Raw genomic sequence first — 12,464 nt, 5'->3', positions numbered from 1 at the left:
TTTCGGTTCCCATTGGAGAGGCACGTCCTTTCGCCTACTAATCGCACGGTTTTGCGGTGCGGTCGCAAAACACAGAAACTAAACTTATTACAGTGAACAAAGACGTCAATGAACGAACGGACAGATCATAACTGCGAAAATAAAGAAATTAAATAGTTCACTCGAGGGAGGACTTGAACCAAGGATCTCTCGTTCCACTGCTGCTCACGCTAACCACAGGACCACGGCGCTCCTGATCTCACATTGTCCTTGATGTTGCATATGTGCACATAGACTACTCAGTTTGTATATTTTGCTTATTTTTTTCATAGTTTCACACAACTTCTTCCTGTTTTCTTGATTGATCTGTGTTCAGTTTTTCAAGGCCTATCCACTATACCAACGTATAACTAAATCTGAGGGGGGTGTGATGGGGAGGTTCGCTTGTCAGTGGGGCGCAGAAAGCTATGCGCAGAAAGCAACGTGTTTTCTCAGTTGTGCGCATGACGTCACGGTGGAAGCAGCTGTGCCAAACAGTACACAGTTCGAATTGTGTGTGATGGTTTTTCTTGTGTTGTTTTGTGTTTGAAGGAGTATTTTGATTGAGTTCTTTCTTCTGAGGTACGCAGTCAACAGCGGAAACATTCGGAATTCGGGAGTGTTAATGGTTTTTAACACTCCCGAATTCCGAATGTTTCCGCTGTTGACTGCGTTTTTACCCCCCCCATGAACCATGGACCTTGCCGTTGGTGGGGAGACTTGCGTGCCTCAGCGATACAGATAGCCGTACCGTAGGTGCAACCACAACGGAGGGGTATCTGTTGAGAGGCCAGACAAACGTGTGGTTCCTGAAGAGGGGCAGCAGCCTTTTCAGTAGTTGCAAGGGCAACAGTCTGGATGATTGACTGATCTGGCCTTGTAACAATAAGCAAAACGGCCTTGCTGTGCTGGTACTGCGAACGGCTGAAAGCAAGGGGAAACTACAGCCGTAATTTTTCCCGAGGGCATGCAGCTTTACTGTATGATTACATGATGATGGCGTCCTCTTGGGTAAAATATTCCGGAGGTAAAATAGTCCCCCATTCGGATCTCCGGGCGGGGACTACTCAAGAGGATGTCGTTATCAGGAGAAAGAAAACTGGCGTTCTACGGATCGGAGCGTGGAATGTCAGATCCCTTAATCGGGCAGGTAGGTTAGAAAATTTAAAAAGGGAAATGGATAGGTTGAAGTTAGATATAGTGGGAATTAGTGAAGTTCGGTGGCAGGAGGAACAAGACTTCTGGTCAGGTGACTACAGGGTTATAAACACAAAATCAAATAGGGGTAATGCAGGAGTAGGTTTAATAATGAATAGGAAAATAGGAATGCGGGTAAGCTACTACAAACAGCATAGTGAACGCATTATTGTGGCCAAGATAGATACGAAGCCCACACCTACTACAGTAGTACAAGTTTATATGCCAACTAGCTCTGCAGATGACGAAGAAATTGAAGAAATGTATGATGAAATAAAAGAAATTATTCAGATTGTGAAGGGAGACGAAAATTTAATAGTCATGGGTGACTGGAATTCGAGTGTAGGAAAAGGGAGAGAAGGAAACATAGTAGGTGAATATGGATTGGGGGACAGAAATGAAAGAGGAAGCCGCCTGGTAGAATTTTGCACAGAGCACAACATAATCATAACTAACACTTGGTTTAAGAATCATGAAAGAAGGTTGTATACATGGAAGAACCCTGGAGATACTAAAAGGTATGAAATAGATTATATAATGGTAAGACAGAGATTTAGGAACCAGGTTTTAAATTGTAAGACATTTCCAGGGGCAGATGTGGACTCTGACCACAATCTATTGGTTATGACCTGTAGATTAAAACTGAAGAAACTGCAAAAAGGTGGGAATTTAAGGAGATGGGACCTGGATAAACTAAAAGAACCAGAGGTTGTACAGAGATTCAGGGAGAGCATAAGGGAGCAATTGACAGGAATGGGGGAAATAAATACAGTAGAAGAAGAATGGGTAGCTTTGAGGGATGAAGTAGTGAAGGCAGCAGAGGATCAAGTAGGTAAAAAGACGAGGGCTAGTAGAAATCCTTGGGTAACAGAAGAAATATTGAATTTAATTGATGAAAGGAGAAAATATAAAAATGCAGTAAGTGAAACAGGCAAAAAGGAATACAAACGTCTCAAAAATGAGATCGACAGGAAGTGCAAAATGGCTAAGCAGGGATGGCTAGAGGACAAATGTAAGGATGTAGAGGCCTATCTCACTAGGGGTAAGATAGATACCGCCTACAGGAAAATTAAAGAGACCTTTGGAGATAAGAGAACGACTTGTATGAATATCAAGAGCTCAGATGGAAACCCAGTTCTAAGCAAAGAAGGGAAAGCAGAAAGGTGGAAGGAGTATATAGAGGGCCTATACAAGGGCAATGTACTTGAGGACAATATTATGGAAATGGAAGAGGATGTAGATGAAGATGAAATGGGAGATATGATACTGCGTGAAGAGTTTGACAGAGCACTGAAAGACCTGAGTCGAAACAAAGCCCCCGGAGTAGACAATATTCCATTGGAACTACTGACGGCCGTGGGAGAGCCAGTCCTGACAAAACTCTACCATCTGGTGAGCAAGATGTATGAAACAGGCGAAATACCCTCAGACTTCAAGAAGAATATAATAATTCCAATCCCAAAGAAAGCAGGTGTTGACAGATGTGAAAATTACCGAACTATCAGCTTAATAAGTCACAGCTGCAAAATACTAACACGAATTCTTTACAGACGAATGGAAAAACTAGTAGAAGCCAACCTCGGGGAAGATCAGTTTGGATTCCGTAGAAACACTGGAACACGTGAGGCAATACTGACCTTACGACTTATCTTAGAAGAAAGATTAAGGAAAGGCAAACCTACGTTTCTAGCATTTGTAGACTTAGAGAAAGCTTTTGACAATGTTGACTGGAATACTCTCTTTCAAATTCTAAAGGTGGCAGGGGTAAAATACAGGGAGCGAAAGGCTATTTACAATTTATACAGAAACCAGATGGCAGTTATAAGAGTCGAGGGACATGAAAGGGAAGCAGTGGTTGGGAAGGGAGTAAGACAGGGTTGTCGCCTCTCCCCGATGTTGTTCAATCTGTATATTGAGCAATCAGTAAAGGAAACAAAAGAAAAATTCGGAGTAGGTATTAAAATTCATGGAGAAGAAATAAAAACTTTGAGGTTCGCCGATGACATTGTAATTCTGTCAGAGACAGCAAAGGACTTGGAAGAGCAGTTGAATGGAATGGACAGTGTCTTGAAAGGAGGATATAAGATGAACATCAACAAAAGCAAAACAAGGATAATGGAATGTAGTCTAATTAAGTCGGGTGATGCTGAGGGAATTAGATTAGGAAATGAGGCACTTAAAGTAGTAAAGGAGTTTTGCTATTTGGGGAGCAAAATAACTGATGATGGTCGAAGTAGAGAGGATATAAAATGTAGGCTGGCAATGGCAAGGAAAGCGTTTCTGAAGAAGAGAAATTTGTTAACATCCAGTATTGATTTAAGTGTCAGGAAGTCATTTCTGAAAGTATTCGTATGGAGTGTAGCCATGTATGGAAGTGAAACATGGACGATAAATACACTCCTGGAAATTGAAATAAGAACACCGTGAATTCATTGTCCCAGGAAGGGGAAACTTTATTGACACATTCCTGGGGTCAGATGCATCACATGATCACACTGACAGAACCACAGGCACATAGACACAGGCAACAGAGCATGCACAATGTCGGCACTAGTACAGTGTATATCCACCTTTCGCAGCAATGCAGGCTGCTATTCTCCCATGGAGACGATCGTAGAGATGCTGGATGTAGTCCTGTGGAACGGCTTGCCATGCCATTTCCACCTGGCGCCTCAGTTTGACCAGCGTTCGTGCTGGACGTGCAGACCGCGTGAGACGACGCTTCATCCAGTCCCAAACATGCTCAATGGGGGACAGATCCGGAGATCTTGCTGGCCAGGGTAGTTGACTTACACCTTCTAGAGCACGTTGGGTGGCACGGGATACATGCGGACGTGCATTGTCCTGTTGGAACAGAAAGTTCCCTTGCCGGTCTAGAAATGGTAGAACGATGGGATCGATGACGGTTTGGATGTACCGTGCACTATTCAGTGTCCCCTCGACGATCACCAGTGGTGTACGGCCAGTGTAGGAGATCGGTCCCCACACCATGATGCCGGGTGTTGGCCCTGTGTGCCTCGGTCGTATGCAGTCCTGATTGTGGCGCTCACCTGCACGGCGCCAAACACGCATACGACCATCATTGGCACCAAGGCAGAAGCGACTCTCATCGCTGAAGACGACACGTCTCCATTCGTCCCTCCATTCACGCCTGTCGCGACACCACTGGAGGCGGGCAGCACGATGTTGGGGCGTGAGCGGAAGACGGCCTAACGGTGTGCGGGACCGTAGCCCAGCTTCATGGAGACGGTTGCGAATGGTCCTCGCCGATACCCCAGGAGCAACAGTGTCCCTAATTTGCTGGGAAGTGGCGGTGCGGTCCCCTACGGCACTGCGTAGGATCCTACGGTCTTGGCGTGCATCCGTGCGTCGCTGCGGTCCGGTCCCAGGTCGACGGGCACGTGCACCTTCCGCCGACCACTGGCGACAACATCGATGTACTGTGGAGACCTCACGCCCCACGTGTTGAGCAATTCGGCGGTACGTCCACCCGGCCTCCCGCATGCCCACTATACGCCCTCGCTCTAAGTCCGTCAACTGCACATACGGTTCACGTCCACGCTGTCGCGGCATGCTACCAGTGTTAAAGACTGCGATCGAGCTCCGTATGCCACGGCAAACTGGCTGACACTGATGGCGGCGGTGCACAAATGCTGCGCAGCTAGCGCCATTCGACGGCCAACACCGCGGTTACTGGTGTGTCCGCTGTGCCGTGCGTGTGATCATTGCTTGTACAGCCCTCTCGCAGTGTCCGGAGCAAGTATGGTGGGTCTGACACACCGGTGTCAATGTGTTCTTTTTTCCATTTCCAGGAGTGTAGTTTGGACAAGAAGAGAATAGAAGCTTTCGAAATGTGGTGCTACAGAAGAATGCTGAAGATTAGATGGGTAGATCACATAACTAATGAGGAAGTATTGAATAGGATTGGGGAGAAGAGAAGTTTGTGGCACAACTTGACCAGAAGAAGGGATCGGTTGGTAGGACATGTTCTGAGGCATCAAGGGATCACCAATTTAGTATTGGAGGGCAGCATGGAGGGTAAAAATCGTAGAGGGAGACCAAGAGATGAATACACTAAGCAGATTCAGAAGGATGTAGGTTGCAGTAGGTACTGGGAGATGAAAAAGCTTGCACAGGATTGAGTAGCATGGAGAGTTGCATCAAACCAGTCTCAGGACTGAAGACCACAACAACAACAATGGCTTTTACTGTAATTGATATTTGATTAGGAACTGAAATAGTTAGCGATAGTGGACAGCAGGATCAACATTGTGTTCGCCAGCTCTATAGTTTATGGTTCGTCCTGTGAAATTCTTATTGGAGAATCTACAAGTGAGTGAGAAAATTAATTTTTACAATGCCAGGCTGTGCTGTAACGGGCTGTTTTTCCTACAATTGGAGCACAAAGGGAACTGACGTAATGTATCACAGTTTCCCGCGTGATGAAACATTACAAAAACTGTGGTTGTCGAAATGTTGTGGGAAAGACACTGTAAATGTTGCGCATGCAAGAATATGTTCTCGCCATTTCGCAGAAACAGATTACTTGAGGGATTTACAGTCTGAATTGCTTAATTTGCCCCGAAAAAGAATGCTCAAGCCAGATGCAGTTCCTTCGTGCAATTTGCCGTGCAGTAGTGCGACTGTCAGTGTGTCACCCGCAACAGAAGACAGAACCAAACGGTATAAGAAACGAGAACTACATAAGAAATCTCTGGAAAAGCTGTCACCAAATAAGAAACATCATAATAAGAGCACATGTACAGATGACAGTTTTTTTTTTTTTTTTTTTTTTTTTTGTTGAGACACAGACAAAGTTACTTTGATGAATACTATAGCGGCTTTAGAAAGAAGGAATGCTGTTCTTACAAACAAGTGTGTGCAACTTCGAGCTCTTAAGTAAATTCATTTCAATGCGATTAAATGAATAGTTTCTGATTTATTTGAGCCGAGGTTTCGAATTTCAAGTGTGTGTCAGTGTGGTTGTGATCTGACATTTTACCGATGTGTGAGGCATAAGCTGCGAAAGAATATAACTCATCAGTTTTAACTGCAATATTTTAGCAGCAGAAAAGCGGTTTAGACATCTCATTTCTGGTATAAACAAAATCTTCCGCCAAAAACTTGACGTAAACGCGCATGCCGTGTCGTCTGCTTGTCAGCGCTTGCTTCCACGCTGACGCCACTAGGCCAGCCAATGGCAGAGCAGAGCGCTTACTGCCCAACCTCATTATCATCATGAGTGTACTGTGTCTTCAGAGCGCACAAGCGTCACCACCACGTCGAGGTCACATGCCGGCGGTTTTTTGATTTTTTATATTTTACTTTAACTTGTTCACATTTTCATTTTAAAAGCTTACTATATCGTACTTCGACTGCCTGTATTTATATTGACAGATAATACACTATATTTGATAAATTATCAGTCCCCACGCCGCAGGGGCTCAGCTACTGGCACTATTTATATGTGCAACGTTTGGATTTCAGCTGGGGAACACCTTCGTTCCGATTTTACTTGCAGAAACACTCACCCTTAAATGACTTCGGTCTCGGGCGAGATTGATGATTCAAATTTGGTTCACCGGCGTATCCGACCTTGGCCTAAAATAAGTTTTAACCGTTAGAAAGAATCTTATGTCCTTGAGATTTAGTGTGCAAAAAACTCGTTTTTCTGTCAGGTTTTTGCAACCTGCACTTTTAGGTTTGACACTTGTGCGAATCGGTTCAAATTTTCCAAGAAGGTAGATAAACACATTTACTTAATGATCGTCCTGTTATTTTGTGAGACTTTTATCTTTTGTCACGATCTAATTGGTTAAAGTTGCGCACCAAATGCACGTAAAATCCTGTTTTACGCGGATTGCACATGCTGAGATGGTTTAAAGTGATACAGATGATAAAATATTCTTAAGGTAATTGTAACTGTCTAAAAAAAGGTCACCTTGTTTATATTTCTAAGCAACAGAAAATGTTTTACGGCATTTTCTTCCAAAACTACACTACTGGCCATTAAAATTGCTGCACGAAGAAGAAATGCAGATGATAAACGGGTATTCATTGGACAAATGTATTGTACTAGAACTGACATGTGATTACATTTTCACGCAATTTGGGTGCATAGATCCTAAGAAATCAGTACCTAGAACAATCACCTCTGGCCGTAATAACGGCCTTGATGCGCCTGGGCATTCAGCCAAACAGAGCTTGGATGGCGTGTACAGGTACAGCTGCCCATGCAGCTTCAACACGATACCACAGTTCATCAAGAGTAGTGACTGGCGTATTGTGACGAGCCAGTTGCTCGGCCACCGTTGACCAGACGTTTTCAGTTGGTGAGAGATCTGGAGAATGTGCTGGCCAGGGCAGCAGTCGAACATTTTCTGCATCCAGAAAGGCCCGTGCAGGACATGCAACATGCGGTCGTGCATTATCCCGCTGAAATGTAGGATTTCGCAGGGATCGAATGAAGGGTAGAGCCACGGGTCGTAACACACCTGAATTGTAACGTCCACTGTTCAAAGTGCCGTCAATGCGAACAAGAGGTGACCCAGACGTGTTACCAATGGCACCCGATACCATCACGCCGGGTAATACGCCAATATGACGAATACACGCTTCCAGTGTGCGTTCACCGCGATGTCGCCAAACACGGATGCGACCATTATGAAGCTGTAAACAGAACCTGGATTCATCCGAAAAAATGACGTTTTGCCATTCGTGCACCCAGGTTCGTCGTTGAGTACACCATCGCAGGCGCTCCTGTCTGTGATGCAGCGTCATGGGTAACCGCAGGCGTGGTCTCCGCGCTGATAGTCCATGCTGCTGCAAACGTCGTCGAACTGTTCGTGCAGATGGTTATTGTCTTGCAAACGTCCCCATCTGTTGACTCAGGGATCGAGATGTGGCTGCACGATTCGTTACAGCTATGCTAGTGATACGAGGCCATTGGGATCCAGCACGGCGTTCCGTATTACCCTCCAGAACCCACCGATTCCATATTCTGCTAACAGTCATTGGATCTCGACCAACGCGAGCAGCAGTGTCGCGATACGATAAACCGCAATCACGATAGGCTTCTGTCCGACCTTTATCAAAGTCGAAAACTTGATGGTACGCATTTCTCCTCCTTACACGAGGCATCACAACAACGTTTCACCAGGTAACGCCGGTCAACTGCTGTTTGTGTATGAGAAATCGGTTGGAAACTTTCCTCATGTCAGCACCTTGTAGGTGTCGTCACCGGCGCCAACCTTGTGTGAATGCTCTAAAAAGCTAATCATTTGCATATCACAGCATCTTCTTCCTGTCGGTGAAATTTCGCGTCTGCAACACGTCATCTTCACGGTGTAGCAATTTTAATGGCCAGTTGTGTACTATGTTATCTTGTACAAAATTTATTTTCAGGCAAAAGAGGCTTAAATTCATCTATTTTCGTGCACGACTGAAAAGTCTATAGTGTTTTGTCGCTCGTACATTGTTTCACACTTCTGCTTATTTTAGTAAATCATACTTCATATTAAAGTCAGACTGGTTGTTGTGACCTTTCGAGCCAAAGTTACAAACGCGACTTTTTCTAGCGGCGGTTTCCGTATTGCATGCCTTAAATAAACACCGAGAAGAATTTTAAGATAAGAGATAATAACAAGATGCACGCTTTTCAGTAGTTTATTATTTGTTGCAAGAATCGTTCAGCTTACGGTGTGGTAAGCTTTTAAGTAAGTTTATCTACGTGATATGACCGTATCGTAAGTTTATCAATGTGATATAAATTATTTACATACATTATTATCATTAACGTAGCATAGTATTTAATATTTAGTTATGTTTCATATTTACGTTTGCCATTATATTGTGCACTGTATGAAGTAAATGCACAATTTTTTATATACTTGCGTTTATGGTCTCATGCATATATGAATAAAATGTATATAACTATAGAACAAGGAAATTTTAAAAACGATAAAAAACAAAGAAAATTCAAAAAAAAATTAAACGAAATAATAAAAATGAAAATATGAGCAAGTTAAACAAAAATAAAACAAAAAACCGCTGGCATGTGACCTCGACGTGGTGGTGAGGCTTGCATGCTCTGAAGACACAGTACACTTTACTGGACAGGTTCAACTATAGCATGCAGGTAACTGTAGAGGTGCGGACTAGCGATTCCTAACTCGAGAAACATCGTTCGAAAGATACAGGGTGTTTCAAAAATGACCGGTATATTTGAAACGGAAATACAAACTAAACGAGCAGCGATAGAAATACACCGTTTGTTGCTATATGCTTGGGACAACAGTACATTTTCAGGCAGACAAACTTTCGAAATTACAGTAGTTACAATTGTCAACAACAGATGGCGCTGCGGTCTGGGAAACTCTATAGTACGATATTTTCCACATATCCACCATGCGTAGCAATAATATGGCGTAGTCTCTGAATGAAATTACCCGAAACCTTTGACAACGTGTCTGGCGGAATGGCTTCACATGCAGATGAGATGTACTGCTTCAGCTGTTCAATTGTTTCTGGATTCTGGCGGTACACCTGGTCTTTCAAGTGTCCCCACAGAAAGAAGTCACAGGGGTTCATGTCTGGCGAATAGGGAGGCCAATCCACGCCGCCTCCTGTATGTTTCGGATAGCCCAAAGCAATCACACGATCATCGAAATATTCATTCAGGAAATTAAAGACGTCGGCCGTGCGATGTGGCCGGGCACCACTTGCATAAACCACGAGGTGTTCGCAGTGTCGTCTAAGGCAGTTTGTACCGCCACAAATTCACGAAGAATGTCCAGATAGCGTGATGCAGTAATCGTTTCGGATCTGAAAAATGGGCCAATGACTCCTTTGGAAGAAATGGCGGCCCAGACCAGTACTTTTTGAGGATGCAGGGACGATGGGACTGCAACATGGGGCTTTTCGGTTCCCCATATGCGCCAGTTCTGTTTATTGACGAAGCCATCCAGGTAAAAATAAGCTTCATCAGTAAACCAAATGCTGCCCACATGCATATCGCCGTCATCAATCCTGTGCACTATATCGTTAGCGAATGTCTCTCGTGCAGCAATGGTAGCGGCGCTGAGGGGTTTCCGTGTTTGAATTTTGTATGGATAGAGGTGTAAACTCTGGCACATGAGACGATACGTGGACATTGGCGTCATTTGGACCGCAGCTGCAACACGGCGAACGGAAACCCGAGGCCGCTGTTGGATCACCTGCTGCACTAGCTGCGCGTTGCCCTCTGTGGTTGCCGTACGCGGTCGCCCTACCTTTCCAGCACGTTCATCCGTCACGTTCCCAGTCCGTTGAAATTTTTCAAACAGATCCTTTATTGTATCGCTTTTCGGTCCTTTGGTTACATTAAACCTCCGTTGAAAACTTCGTCTTGTTGCAACAACACTGTGTTCTAGGCGGTGGAATTCCAACACCAGAAAAATTCTCAGTTCTAAGGAATAAACCATGTTGTCTACAGCACACTTGCACGTTGTGAACAGCACACGCTTACAGCAGAAAGACGACGTACAGAATGGCGCACCCACAGACTGCGTTGTCTTCTATATCTTTCACATCACTTGCAGCGCCATCTGTTGTTGAAAATTGTAACTACTGTAATTTCGAAAGTTTGTCCGCCTGAAAATGTACTGTTGTCCCAAGCATATTGCAACAAACGGTGTATTTCTATCGCTGCTCGTTTAGTTTTTATTGCCGTTTCAAATATACCGGTCATTTTTGAAACACCCTGTAGTTAAAAAACCTATACCAGATCAGTCGCCATCGGGGTCCACAAAAATCTACGTCGACTGCCAAGCTATGGCAGTCTAACGTCAAAATTATGGTAGAATAAAAGTTGGGAACCAGAGTGAAAAATGCTCCAATCATAGCACAAAAAAGGCGAATGAGTTCTGGGCACAGTTACTGATATAAAAGAAGGGAACTAGCTTTTAGACTTCTCTGGCAGCTTCAAAGACATTTAAATCAAAACAACTTGACATATTTGTACTTATTTTCGAGAGGAGTGAGTTCTCTTAGCTGACAGTGTTAGCAATTTGTTGGCCAAAGTCCCCGATCCTGTTCCCAAAATCCAGAAGATGCACCAGACATAGTAAACAATATATAACACCATACTGCTGAAGAGCATACATACAACAGATTAAAAAGGTTTTCTGCGTTTATAAAATTTCTAGAGGTGAATTTGCTCCTGTGGGGAAGCTAAAAAAACTTTTTGCTTTCTTGTTGGCTGAGGGGGGACGGGGGGACGGAGGGGTGAGCCTTTGTCCCCAGGAGACCATTTCTCCGCCAAACGAACCATTTTTACATGTGTGGCGCGAGGCCTAAGAACAACTGGACACGGATTTATGTGGTTCTAGACAGTAGTATGCATTTACAATAAAATGTATCCCAGAGTCGGGATGCATCTATAAGAGGAAGTACCCCAGAGTTGGGATGCATGTGCCGTAAATTTTAATGACACGTTGTGTCATATTGCACAACACGATAAATGTCATGTTGGTTGACATGATGGTATATATCATATTATACACAGCTTATCACGTTACTTTTCTTGACACGACTTAGGTTCTAATACGAAGAAGTAAAATCCCACGAATACGCCAAGACCGTCTGATTTAAATTTCTTTGAATCTGCCACAGAAGTCGAAAAGCTAGTTCCCTCTTTTTACATCCTTAGTTCTGCTCGGGATATATACGCCTTTTTTGTGCTGTAATTAATATGAGCATTTTTCATTCTGGTTATTACCATTGTCAATATTTTGTGACTTGACTACAGCTTTTTTTACAGCCACCCATAATATCCTCACACAAAAAATTGAAATAGTATGAAATAGAACACATAGTTCGTTAATAATTTTTATCATATCTAAATCACACAACTTAGAGTGTATCAGCTTCTTGTCAATGATGCAACTACAGGAACCCAGAATTTGATGCAATGAGACATGGTGTACCACCGAGTCTCATTTTGAGTCCTCTTAAATTTTTTAGGTACGTAAACGGTCTTCCGCTTGCTGCTCATAAAACGCTAAATTTGTCCTTTTTCCAAATAATTCAAGCATAGGAGTAGAAGGTAGTACAGTCCCCTTACTGAACGGCTCCGAACGAGGTATTTGAAGATGGCTATAAATGGTTCAACAAAAATAGATCAGAACTGAATTATGAGAAGATGTACAATTTAGTACTTGCAATTGAACTCCATAAGGCATAAAAATAGAAAAAAAGTGTGTTTGGGATTA

Source organism: Schistocerca serialis, chromosome 2 (assembly GCF_023864345.2).
Source record: "Schistocerca serialis cubense isolate TAMUIC-IGC-003099 chromosome 2, iqSchSeri2.2, whole genome shotgun sequence".
Classification (NCBI taxonomy): domain Eukaryota; kingdom Metazoa; phylum Arthropoda; class Insecta; order Orthoptera; family Acrididae; genus Schistocerca; species Schistocerca serialis.
The sequence above is the reverse complement of the archived record's forward strand: the minus strand, read 5'-3'. Positions refer to the sequence as shown.